The sequence below is a fragment of the Macrobrachium rosenbergii genome, chromosome 20, assembly GCF_040412425.1.
Source record: "Macrobrachium rosenbergii isolate ZJJX-2024 chromosome 20, ASM4041242v1, whole genome shotgun sequence".
In the NCBI taxonomy this organism is placed as follows: Eukaryota; Metazoa; Arthropoda; class Malacostraca; order Decapoda; family Palaemonidae; genus Macrobrachium; species Macrobrachium rosenbergii.
Window position 1 is genome coordinate 11,460,001 of NC_089760.1, and position 13,121 is coordinate 11,473,121.

At 30.1% G+C, this 13,121-nt stretch overlaps 1 protein-coding gene across 1 annotated transcript in view; it reads right to left on the reverse strand.

Moving 5' to 3' along the window:
- The window catches only part of LOC136849044 (major facilitator superfamily domain-containing protein 6-like), a 725,072-nt gene that overhangs the window by 417,571 nt on the left and 294,380 nt on the right, over positions 1-13,121 (reverse strand). The gene's annotated exons all lie outside the window — the stretch shown is intronic.

The following is a 13,121-nucleotide window of genomic DNA, read 5'->3' on the forward strand; positions in this document are numbered from 1 at the left end:
TAAATTCTTAACTGTTAATTCTAACTGACTTTTCAACTAAACAATGATCAGATACTCCTCCGTTTACTAATCTTTTCTTCATTATATTTATCAGCTTCCTCTTCCATCTACTCTTGTCACCTACCAACTATCCACATATCGTGTTGTCAGATTTCAGTAAGAAAAAAAAAAAAAAAAATATCTATATCTATATATATATATATATATATATATATATATACATATATATATATATATATATATATATATATATATATATATATATATATATGTGTGTGTGTGTATATATATATATCAAGGATGAGTGCAGCCATACACTTTATTTTCCTACTAAAGTCTTCTATTAATTTTCTGTCCTAATGTTTAACAGCTTATGTGTCTCGTCATTTTTATGAACGTTCATACCTTAATATTCTTTGAAGTTTCTTTGATTTTTTTTTATCGATCTCTTGATCATTTTGTAAATCATCCTTTAATTATCTTTATGTATGGGTGTTTATTCATTTGATACATTTACACCAGTTTTATACTACATTATCATGTTAAGGTCTTTGTTTGGTTCTATAGAATAGAGGAAGAACGTTATTCTCATTTTCCAATCACTTGTCTAATCCCTGATGGTTTTTTTTTTATTCAAAACATTCTAATTCTATTGTTATGTACGGAAAGGATAAACACTTTGTACAAAACTTCCTTGAAGTGTGAATTCAGAATATCTAAACAAGGCAAACGATTAAAGCTAGAATACATTACCAACCGTAAGTGCAAACGTTTTCCTGCCAAAGCTGATGTTCACCAAATACAGGGCGGAAAAGCTTTAACCTTGTGGGCAAAGAGACCACGGATGCATGCTTGCAAATGCAAAGGTTGTCAGCAAACACAGGAACGAGCAAACGAGTGTTTGAACATACACCTAATATCTGCATTACATGCTTCGTTGGAATGAAGAATTTTTGCGTCTTATGATAACAATTTTTGTAACACAGGTTCTAACATTGTTGTTGTTTTTTTTTGCTACAGCACAAAGCTGTTATCAAAGTTACGGCATAGAAAACTTTCCACAAAAGAGAGCAGGATTGTAAAGGAGTTGAATTTACTCATAATAATTCACTATTCTATAATTGGGTAACGATAATATAATTCCGAGAATTATATTATTATTTGTCTTTTGCCTTTAGATTATAATAATATTGAAAAGTTAGGTCCCTCAACTGACCATATCAATCTTGCCCAATATGAATGACACTGACTAACTTTCTAGGCAAATTAAACATTTCTACAATGAAATAACAACAATCCACGTTTTTTTTTTTTTTTTTTTTTTTTTTTTTTTTTTTTTTTTTTTTACATTTGCCTAACACGTACATTGGGAGTTTCGAAACTGAAATGCCAGTGTTCTGAAACGAATAAACAGTGTTGATAATTCATCAGACGCAGTTAATGGCAACACACACTGTGAAGCTTTTAAATAATTCTTCAGTGATGGTCCCTGGTCTGAAACAAGTGATAATGTTTTCATCTTTTCAGCGCTGTTGAATTTACAGTTAGGTAAAAACTATACGTATATTTTCTTAACTATATTTTCTTAGCATTTATCTTAAAATACGCTTTAGTCATTTACCTGAATAGCTTTTATATTCTTCTAAAAAGAAAATATATAATAAACCTCTGGCAGAATTTAACATAATATATTTCTAAACAATAATAGATAAAGTAATATTTTAGCCTACGGTTCAGAAACAAAGTGGATATTATTTAGTTTGTTGCAGTACTATCTTACTATGCCGTAGGTAATTTTTCTTTTATTTATTTCCAGTATTAGGACTGATTTTAACAGGACTTAATGGATGTTAACTGACAGCATGTCTAGTACAATTATTTATTATTGAAACCAAAACAAAAAGTAAAATGCCATGATTATCGATGTTACGAAAGAAAAATATGCGTTAATGCCGAGATCTTCATCGTACTTATTTCCCATAATGTGATTATTTAGGAAATATATTTATCAATTTTGAATTTTGTTAACTATCTGTGTGCTGAAGTGTAAGACTAAGGCGTCTTCCCTTACAAACTGTAGCTTCAGACCACACACACACACACACAGGTCAATGTAATATTCATACTACCTGGTCACTATCCCCCTACCAAGATCAAAAAGCTAAAAGTGTTATATTGCAACTTCTCTTAAGGCCGGTGATAGTCTACTGGATGGTTGTGAACACCAAGAAGAGGAAATGTAACTGGAAATGGCGGGTGAACTGCTCTCTCTTAAGAGTAAGAAGGTTAGTGTTCTTAATGTAAGAATATCAGTGTACTTAATGTGGCTCCAACCCAGTTGAACGAGTAAGTAATTATTGCTGTCTAGGGAGTAGCAATGGTTTGGGGTACAGTTACAGTGTATAAAGGCAGAAAGTGCCCAGTGGAGCATTTTAGACTCTTGGAATGAGGAAAATAACTCCTAAATGGCAGAGGAGTCATTTCTCTGAGACATACTTTTCATCTACGTGAGATGCCAAGGATAGATAACAGCCTTCTCTGTGCTGCATGGTGTACGTCACCGAAATATCATCATCCATAATAAAGATACAACTTTAGTGTCACTCTTCAGAATAGTTGCAAATAACGATAAACGACTGGCTACGATTTATCATATATATTACATACACATTTGCATATGCATGTATATATGTATGTGTGTGTGTGTGTAAATATATAAAACACCTAAATGCATTTTTATTATAGAAAAGGGCAGATTCAAACTGTGGTGCCCTTTCCAGTCTTAACATTTAGTTTGGAATGAGGTTACTAGCAGATTTCTATCTAGTCACTGGCTACAACCCATGGTTGACTGGCTGCAAGGTATTAATTGAATGTTTAGGTCAACAAAGGCACTATGGATTTACTATGTTTTTCTACCAAACTGGATTTACCCCATGGCCATGAATGCTTACTACTAGGAAACAGTAAGTATATATATATATATATATATATATATATATATATATATATATATATATATATAGTATATATATATATATATATATATATATATATATATATATATATATATATATATATATACACATATATATATATATATATATATATACATTTATACACACACACACATATATTTATATATATTTATACACACACATTTTCATGAGGTTGCCTCGTAACATCTATGTCTTTCCATAGTTTTGATATATTTACTCTTCTATTTATCATTTATTATGTGTAATGATAATGACTGTTGAAATATTGTATGTAGTGTAGTGTCAGATCTCAAAAGAGTTGGTGATTTAAGTAACTTAACAGCGTAATTTAGAATTACTAACATCTTTCTTGATATCAGTGTAGTAGCGGGAGAGAGAAATTCGAGTTTTAGTCCAGATGTGCAATCTGTCATCAGTTCAGATAAGAGAGCACTTTGTTTTGGGTTATGTGATGACAGGTCGGAATAACAATTGCTGATCTATTCTGGAAACTAACTCGTGTTTTTTTTGTTTTGTTTTTAAAACATGCCAATCATAATTAGCCAGTTGCCATCTGTTTTATCATGTAAAGATTTCTGTAAAAGCTCTGTCTCATACAAGAGGGAGAGTAATTTCGCAATGTTGCATGTGTTCCATACGATTTTTTTTTTTTTTTTAAAAACATGTACCTTTTGAGAGATGTGAACAAGTATTGCACTAAAGCACATGGCAATTGTGTCATTTTTAAGATGGCATTCCTCTGATCAAGTATTGTACCGATTGTGTTAAAAACGTTTTGCTTCCTTCTTCTAGAACCCCTTGTATCTCGTTCCCAAAATGCCTTAATGACGTCATATGACTGTTGAATTTACTCATTCTGATTTAAGAGACCGTTCATATTGGTCGCCGCCCCCCCTCTCTCTCTCTCTCTCTCTTTCTTCAAAAGAGAGTAACGTAATATATGTGTGGTCACTGGCATTAATCTTAGCCTTTGAGATCTGATCATAGGAAACATAACAGCGCCCAACAAAAAAATGTGTTTTGTGAATCTAAAGCAGCTGCAAGTGATTTTACAAAGGTTTTCACAAGCTTGTGCAAGGTAAAGTGAATTTTAATTATTATTACCATGGTATAATAAGGTGTGTAAAAAGAATTTTTGCCTAAGTGAGATTATTATTGATAAATCTTTTGTGTATTTTTGTGTTCTTGTGTTTGCAATCTCTTGATTTTTCATATTTGTGATTTAACATTTATTTACTTAGCATTTCAAATATTTCTTGATAATTTAACATTGCATACTTGATTTAATTTTCTTTTATTAAGATTTCCTTTTCAAATCTTGAGTAATTCTTTATAGTTTAAATTTTGGTTGATTAACAATTTAACTCACGAATTAATTAAATTTTTGTGTTATTTTCAAATAGTAAATTTTTCAGATTGTGAATTCTAGTTATGAATTTTGAATTTAACAATAAATCTTTGTATCTAATGTTTTTAAAAAACAGTGTTTCATTTATTGACCACCAGTGAATAGCATTAATTGTGTGTGCATAAGTCAAAGTGATAAACATGTTTTGTTCCTTTAGTTTTGCTGAAGTGAATTAAGACCAGGGAAACAGTTAAAGTTGTTTGATGGAGTGATGCCCTTTTACTCTAGTATATTTCTTGTATAATTGTTACCTCACACTAGTCTTGATAGACTTAGTTTGATTTTTCATGTGATTAATGAGCTTTTTTAAGGGATCACTGTTACCTTTGGAGTACTCAGTCGTAATTCTTATTGTTATGAGAGTTCATGTCTCTGGCTGAAGTGAGGTAAATTTTCGAAATCTGTGATTAGTCATGTAATAACCAGGTACTTGGAATGCATCGTGACAACATATATATGTATATATATGCATACACACTTATAAATATCTGTGCGTGTGTACAAGCGATGTATAAGAAAAAATAAACCACTGATTTCACCATGTTTACAAAGAAATTATGGGATGCGAATTTTGAATGTAATAAACTTGACGTATTTCTGTCATGCTTTTTGTCATTAACTACATTTTAACCTATACTGTAATGCATTATCAAGCAAACAGGCTTTTTACCACTGATGACGAAAGCAATCTCATGCAAAAATTTTAAATAACTTTAGGAACCCCATACTATATTATTTGTACATACAACGCATCATAGCCGTGAAGCAAAATCCAACTTTTAATCTGTCCTTCCCCAGCTCACCATTGTAAGTTTGATGAATACATAAGTCAAAAGGATTCTATGTGAAATTGCATACTGCAAAATTCTCCGAACAATGCGTTGCCGTTGTTCTGCTAGTTGTTCCTCTTGTAATACAACTACAGTCCATTCAATGGTGTATTGCCAAAAAATACTATACCGTTATCTTTTTTTTTTTTTGAGTGTGCACATTATTAATACACTTCAAAAGCCACCAGCAATGTTGTTGCTCACCTTTGATGCCCTGGTGTTTTTGCAACCTACTTTTATCATTGAAATAATTAATATTTATCATTTTTATTTCTAACGACGATCATAAAGTTTGCTTGTTATTAAAATACATTTATTTATTTGTTTAAGTGAAGATAAATATCAATATTTATAGAACGAGCTGAATTCAAGTGCTTATACAAAGAGAAATATAAGAATAATCTATCTGGTCTCAATTGTACATTAAATAGTAGATAGACGGTTTTCTATATTGGCTCTGAACGAGAACAAAAAACATGTTAAATTCTTTGCTAATGTTCTACAATGAACTCTGTTTGCGAAAACAGTTCACATTTCCTTGAGTCACAAATATTTTGTTTTTCCATACTAAAAGAATGTTGCTTCACAAAAAAGAAACTTTAATTACAAGTCTTTTACACACAAACTTACATAAACTAAAAACTAGTATTAGACGCTTTTCACTCCCTCTTAAACCCAAATATTAAACACTATTTTTTCTGATACACCTCACACACACACACACACACACACACACATACACACATATATATATATATATATATATATATATATATATATATATATATATATATATATATATATATATATATATATATATGTGTATATATATATATACAATGAAACAGATTATTGTTTTTTTTAAGTATCGTTAATTGACTAATAATGGAAGTCATCTAATATTGTTACCGAGTTAGGAAATTTATTTCTAGTGAATAGTCCAGTACAAATTAAAAAAAAATTATAAATAAGGCACAACGATAAAGGTCAAAGTATATATTTGCAACCTATCTATTTTTTGTTAGTCACGTCTTTGATTTGATAAAATCATATATTCACACTAAGTTTTTTTATAGTAGCTCAATAAAATGATAAATAGATGAAATAAGCAGTTAACAATATTTAACTGGTAAAATATCTGCATTATCCTTTAATCAGCGACTTTATACGTGGAACATTTTCATAAATTTTAAAACCAGAATTGAGTTCCAGTTGCTACGCTAGCCTCGAATACGAAAAAATATTGAATAAGAAGTGAAACATGTTTCATTAATTTTTTTTCTTAATTTATATTAAATCACTACCTCCTTTTTACAATGTTTGGTAATTTTATTGTCACGCAGTGTTTAATAAAATTCAGAGGTAGATGGAAAGCGTCTTTCTTTTACTTTGAAAAGCAAGGAGCAAAGATTGTTAGAGAATATACAGTGTTATGAAATTCCATTATTTTTCTTATATTATGATTGTGAATTTTCTTGCATTTTAGAAATAAGTGTCTTTTGATGAGGGTTGTTAGTCAGTAAATGTATCGATGGCTCACTCCCGGTTCCTGTTACCATGCTCATCAAAAGGCACTTATTTAAAAAACAATACAAAAATTTATTGTTTTACAAAACATTATAAGGACTTTTGATTCCTTATTTAAAAACATGTTAATCTTTCTACAATAATAATTTTCAGAGTCAAAGTACAGAAATTCCAGCCAGTACAAAATCTAAATAGCTAGAGCAGAGCATTGCCTTGGGACATTAATTTTGATAGCAGCAGATTTTTATACATTGGCATCCCCATTATATCATTCATATCTTTTCTATTTAAAAAAAGAATTTTGTTCCATTTCTTTATATGGCCATGACAGCTAAACAGAATGAAGGTTGTTAAATGTGACCTTTGTTCTTGTAACGGTTCCCTGTTCTTTTTTTGTAATCTGAGTCATATCTGAGCCATCAAACACCACATGTTGTAGCTTCTATGACTGAGGCATATGCAGTTACTTATGTTTCTTATGCTTTTATGCCGTCTCTTGGATGAATGGGCAAACTGTTCGTCGGGTTTTCCTCGGTCACTCGGTTCAGATTCTTAAAGAGGAGGTTACTGTAAAACATGCTAATGTTAAATTGCTAACACTTATGTTTAACATGCAATTACCGTTTGGCTAACTTTACTCATTTTTACATAAATGATGCTAGTAATGTTTCATCAAGTAGTTTGAACTGGTTTACAATTTTTCAGGTAATTAAGTAACAATCTTAATAAAGATTATTCATAAAGTTGATGAAGATGAGAGTAGTTTTCGTGTTTTTTTTTTTTTTTGAAAATTAAAGATAATGATAATGTATGCTGAAATTACTTGTACGAATATGCATTCACCCTTTGCTCGTATATATCTATACAAAAGTTATCCAAACAATATCGTAGATAAAGTCATGAAAACTGGATAATAACCAAGAGTCATTTCCATCACATGTTACTAAAAACTTTATATATATACTTACATAAATGCATAGATATGTTTTTTCAAATTTCTATATAATGTTTTATATAACCTTAGCCCACTATTTAAATTTCTGTGCAATGTTTTCCAACCTTAGCCCACTATTTATAATTGCAAGAAAAAATCGTTTACAAATCTGAACCTACCGGTTGTCCATGCTGTAAAAGGGCGCTTGATAAATAGAAATCCCTAATCTGCAATTTGTAATGAAATGAAGGAATTTCTGGAACTATTTAGTTTATTTATCTCCATCCCAAAAAAGGTGACTGATGAATAGAAATCCCTAACCCCTTATTTTTAATGAAATAAAGCTAATTTCTGGAAATATTTATTTTGTTTATCTCCATCCCTAAAGGGACGTTTGATGAATAAAATTCAAGCTCAAGTGTATTAGGCAGCAGATTAAAAAGATTGAATAACCGAAAAGGACGTTGGAAACATGGGATTAAATGTATGAAAGATAAATCTTTGAATGAAATTGTTTCTTAGGAAATTTAAAATTAAACTACACGGAATGTACTGAAAATTATTTGAAAAACAGAATAGGTTTCAAACTTGATACCCAAGATAATGAAATATAACGAAAAGGGAACAGACTTTAAACGTGGAACATTTTGTAAACAGTGATGAAAAGTCAAGGGTGTTGGACCGAGATTGGAATTTTCCTTAATATTTGAAAGGAATGTTTAAGAACCTATATATGTCTAAATGAAGCAAACACTTCCAAATGAAACTATCAGTTATCAATCTGTAGCTTCAGAAATTGTCATTGTTCTTCTTCATACAAAGGGCTACTGTACTCAAGCACAGCCAACGCCTTGAGAAATAAAAGGCTATAATTTAAAGAAAAAAACTTATTTATTTTTCTCAAACAGGGAGGATTTTACTTACTTCATAAATGGATGCATATCTGTAAAATGCAATGCAATATGTACGCAAGAGTCCAGTGAATCTACCCTGGATCATTACATACCATACGGCTGGCTACTCTTGAATAAAAAACTGAAGTTTTCATTTGTATCCCTAAACAAAATAATGGATAACCAGGACAATTTCACTAGATATTTTGTAACTGATTTAATCTACATAAAGTCCTATAAAACGCTAGATAAAAGAAAATATCTTTAATTTCAGAAAAAACGGCGTTGCAATAATGTTACTGTTTCGAGTTTCTTTTTTTTTATGGAAGCCATTCTTTGAGAAAAGGTGCTCGTTAAGTTTCAAACTTTCTGAATTTCAATGAAGTTTTGGGGGAATTTATTCATTTTCATCATTTAAATTCGGTAATAGAATGAATTAAGTTAGCAGGACGCTCCATGAAAAAATGGTCCTTTTAATCAAGGTCTCCTTTTTCGAGATAAATATTTTTTTATGATTAAATATTGCAGATCATTTAATACAAAACTGATAAAATTTTATATAAAATAGCATAAAAAATAATAGCTTAAATGACTAAAAAAAAAAAGGTTTGATAACCTTTAAATAACATTTCATTCTGCGCGCTCGTCCACCCTTAAATTATACATAAGAATACCCTCTTTCTTTCTAATTCATTATTAATAAATGGCATCATGTCTGATTAGTATAATTCTCGGTTCACCTTTGCTTGGTCCACTGTCTGCTTGCAGCCAAACAATCACAAGTCCAATTGGAACGATTGTCTGATGAGGTTAAAAAATATATTCGTGATGGTGAGAGCTATTCTCTCTTAGTACGGCCTCCCATAAAGTAGCAAAAATTAGACAAAATGTATTTTTGGAATGCAGCTATATCGCTCATTTTTCCTTCTAAATTTTGTTCTGTGTCCTTCCACAGGTGAATCAAGCATGCTCCTCAACATTCACTAATTCTCACACACAGGTGTGTGTACATATATATATATATATATATATATATATATATATATATATATATATATATATATATATATATATATATGTGTGTGTGTGTGTGTGTGTGTGTGTGTGTGTGTGTGTGTGTGTGTGTGTGTGTGTGTACTCTTTATCTATTCGATTTCGACAAAGCTATGAAATGTTTTACGCTATTGCTTCCTTCTGTTTGAATATGTAAATGAAAACTTTATTCCTACTTTTAAATCAAATGGCCATTATTACGACTTTGAAGATAAAATTGGTTTTCAGACAGGGAACCATTTAAATAAAAGTTCCAATCACTGGTGCAAATATCCCAGTCATTAGTGGCATTATTCAGTGGGCAATTGGTCGGTGATGAAGATAAAACACTTTTTCGTGTTGTAAAACAAGATTTAGTTGCTAATTTTAACTCATAGCGACTGCCTTTCATAGGCTAAAAGCAATCTGTTCTGTTTTAATAGGATGAGATCGAACATATTTGCAAACTGACGTACGCTTTTGTACTTGGATAAATCTTTTTGATTTGAAAAAAATGTCATTTGATGAGCGAAATTTCAATTTGTATAAATCAAATTTTGTCCAGGTTGAGTTTCATCGGACATCACCTCCTTTGTATTTTTACGTGAAGAGGTTATAATGTTATGGATATTTATAAATATTCAGTGACCTAGATCATTTATGATATACAGTCCACTTGAACTATGAGGGTAACTAAAATGTCCTATTCATGAGTCTCATAGTTTTCTGTTTTCAAACCACCATGAAATGAACGTATCTATCTCTTTCTGTCTGTCTGTCTGCCACCCATACACAGACACACACACACACAAATACACACACAGCAACACATACATGCATAGAACCATTTATCACCTTTGTAACTGTTACATTTCGAGAAACAGCAAATGATCAATGAAGAACAATTTGATTTTAGTATTGCTTACCCTTCACTTGTTTTCTAATGAACGTATAGGTAATATCTGCATTTACTAAGCATAAGAAAATATGCGATATCTAAAATATATATATATATCTGAAAGTTCGCCTTTCATTTCTCGCGTTTCTTCTTTTGTCCGACGCTTAAAATATTGTTTGCTGATGAATTAAAAATACTTCAATAACCGTCTTAAGGATTGCCATACACACAGTAGATACGAAATAAAGCATTAAGTTTTCTAGATGGTTTTCTCAAATCTTTTTGCAAATAATATACATGAAAGTGAGGTATAACAATTAAATCGTTAAAACCGGAAAAATGAATAATGTATGACTTGTTAAAACTAGTCTTCGACCATGTCTAGGTAAGAATCTGATACACTCATTAGTCACAGTTAAGAAAGATTAGGTTGGGCTGCATCCCTTAACGCTGCTCTTTAACTGACGGTCTTCCAGGTCAAGTTAGACGGAGGGTCCGAGGGGATTCTTCGCTTAAAGATCAGGCACCTCAGTTCAGGTTAGGTTTGCAAAGTTTAGGTCAGGATCGATTCGGGCAACTGCCCTTGCTATATTTCCATAATTTTCAAACCTAGAAACTTCTACTGTCAACACGAATTAACAATGCCTTTTTCGTCTGATTACATTCTAATATGTGCATTCTACTTTCTGGCTTATGCACTGTACTTTTTTCTTGTTTTTTATACAACCCAAAAACTCCTTTCCCACTACGTTCCCCCATATCTGTAGGATATAAAGGATATGTAATGTGTAACTGACCGTGCTCGACGGTTTTAAAGTATTTCATTAAATCTTTTTTTTTTTTTTACCTCTTATGCACTAAATTTTTGTCACCTGTTTTAGGTTCATGGAATCCTAAGGTGTGTGGCAGAGAGTATGATGTATGGGAGGTCGTTTCATACCCGTTCTATGATTATGTCTTTTTGGAATAAGAATTGTTAAACTAAGTGGAATCTTTCTCCACTAGTGTTTCATACTGAAATACAGGATGTGACATTGTCTTCTTTTTTTTATTATGGGATCTATATCCCATCAGGGAAAGGGTCTTGGTTCTAAATACACACTTACACACACACACATACACACATAAACATACACACACACACACACACACACACACATACATATATATATATATATATATATATATATATATATATATATATATATATATATGTATATATATATATATATATGTTTGTGTGTGTGTGTACATACAAATAAAAATGTGTTTTCCCTTTTTAGATAGTTTACTGTATTTTCACTAAATTCGTTTTGAGATATTACGAAACTTCTATTCACGGGCGTTATCGATAAAAATAACAAAATGTCTGTATTCTTTTGTAAATTTCTGTAAATTTATTTGATAAAATATCCAATGGGATGTTTTCTAAGATATGCTGTAAAAAAAATTACATTTCTGTATAAAATGACGCATAGAAAGCGGTTAATCTTTGAAACTCGAATTGTTTATTAAATGAGAAGATTATCTACGTTGAGTAATTACACAAAGATAGTAGACAAAATTTTTTTATGAGGAGTTTGTTACTAATATAAAATATGATCCTAATCTATAAAGATATGTATTTGAGATAGAATTTTGTAGAAGCATATTTTGTCAGAAGTATATTGAAAACAAAAATTTGACAGCTAAAATAGTCTAAGCTAAAAGGGGGATGCAGATTTTAAAAAAGTTTTTATTTTTTTTATTTTTTTTTAAATATTTGTGATGTTATTACTTCATTTACTAAACTTTCTCTGTCATCAATTAATTCTATCCATATCAGGTTCTAGACCAGGTGAGAAAAAACTGAGTAGGATCTAAGATTTGAAATTACTGGTATATTCTAACAACTGTGAACTTTGTATGAAAATGGGTACTGGAAGTAAACCTTAATCATCTTCATCCTCATTTTCAGGGCCTATGCCCTCGAGGTCTTAATTTTATATATATATATATATATATATATATATATATATATATATATATATATATATATATATATGTGTGTGTGTGTGTGTGTGTGTGTATATATGTATGTACATATATATATATATATATATATATATATATATATATATATATATATATATATATATATATATATATATATATATACATATATACATAGGCCATGAAAATGAGGATGAAGATGATTAAGGTTTACTTCCATTATCCATTTTCATACAAAGTTCACAGTTGTTACAATACACCATTAATTTCAAATCTTAGATTCTACTAAATTTTTTCTCACCTGATCTAGAACCTGATATGGATAGAATTAATTGGTGACAGTGAAAAATCAATAAATGAAGTAGCAACATCACAAATATTTTACCAAAAATATAAAAAATAAAATCTTTGTCAAAATCTGCATCCCCCTTTTAGTTTAGACTATTTTAGCTGTCGAATTGTTATTTATTTTCAAATATATAATATATATATATATATATATATATATATATATATATATATATATATATATATATATGTATATATATATATATATATATATATATATATATATATATATATATATATATATATATATATATATATAA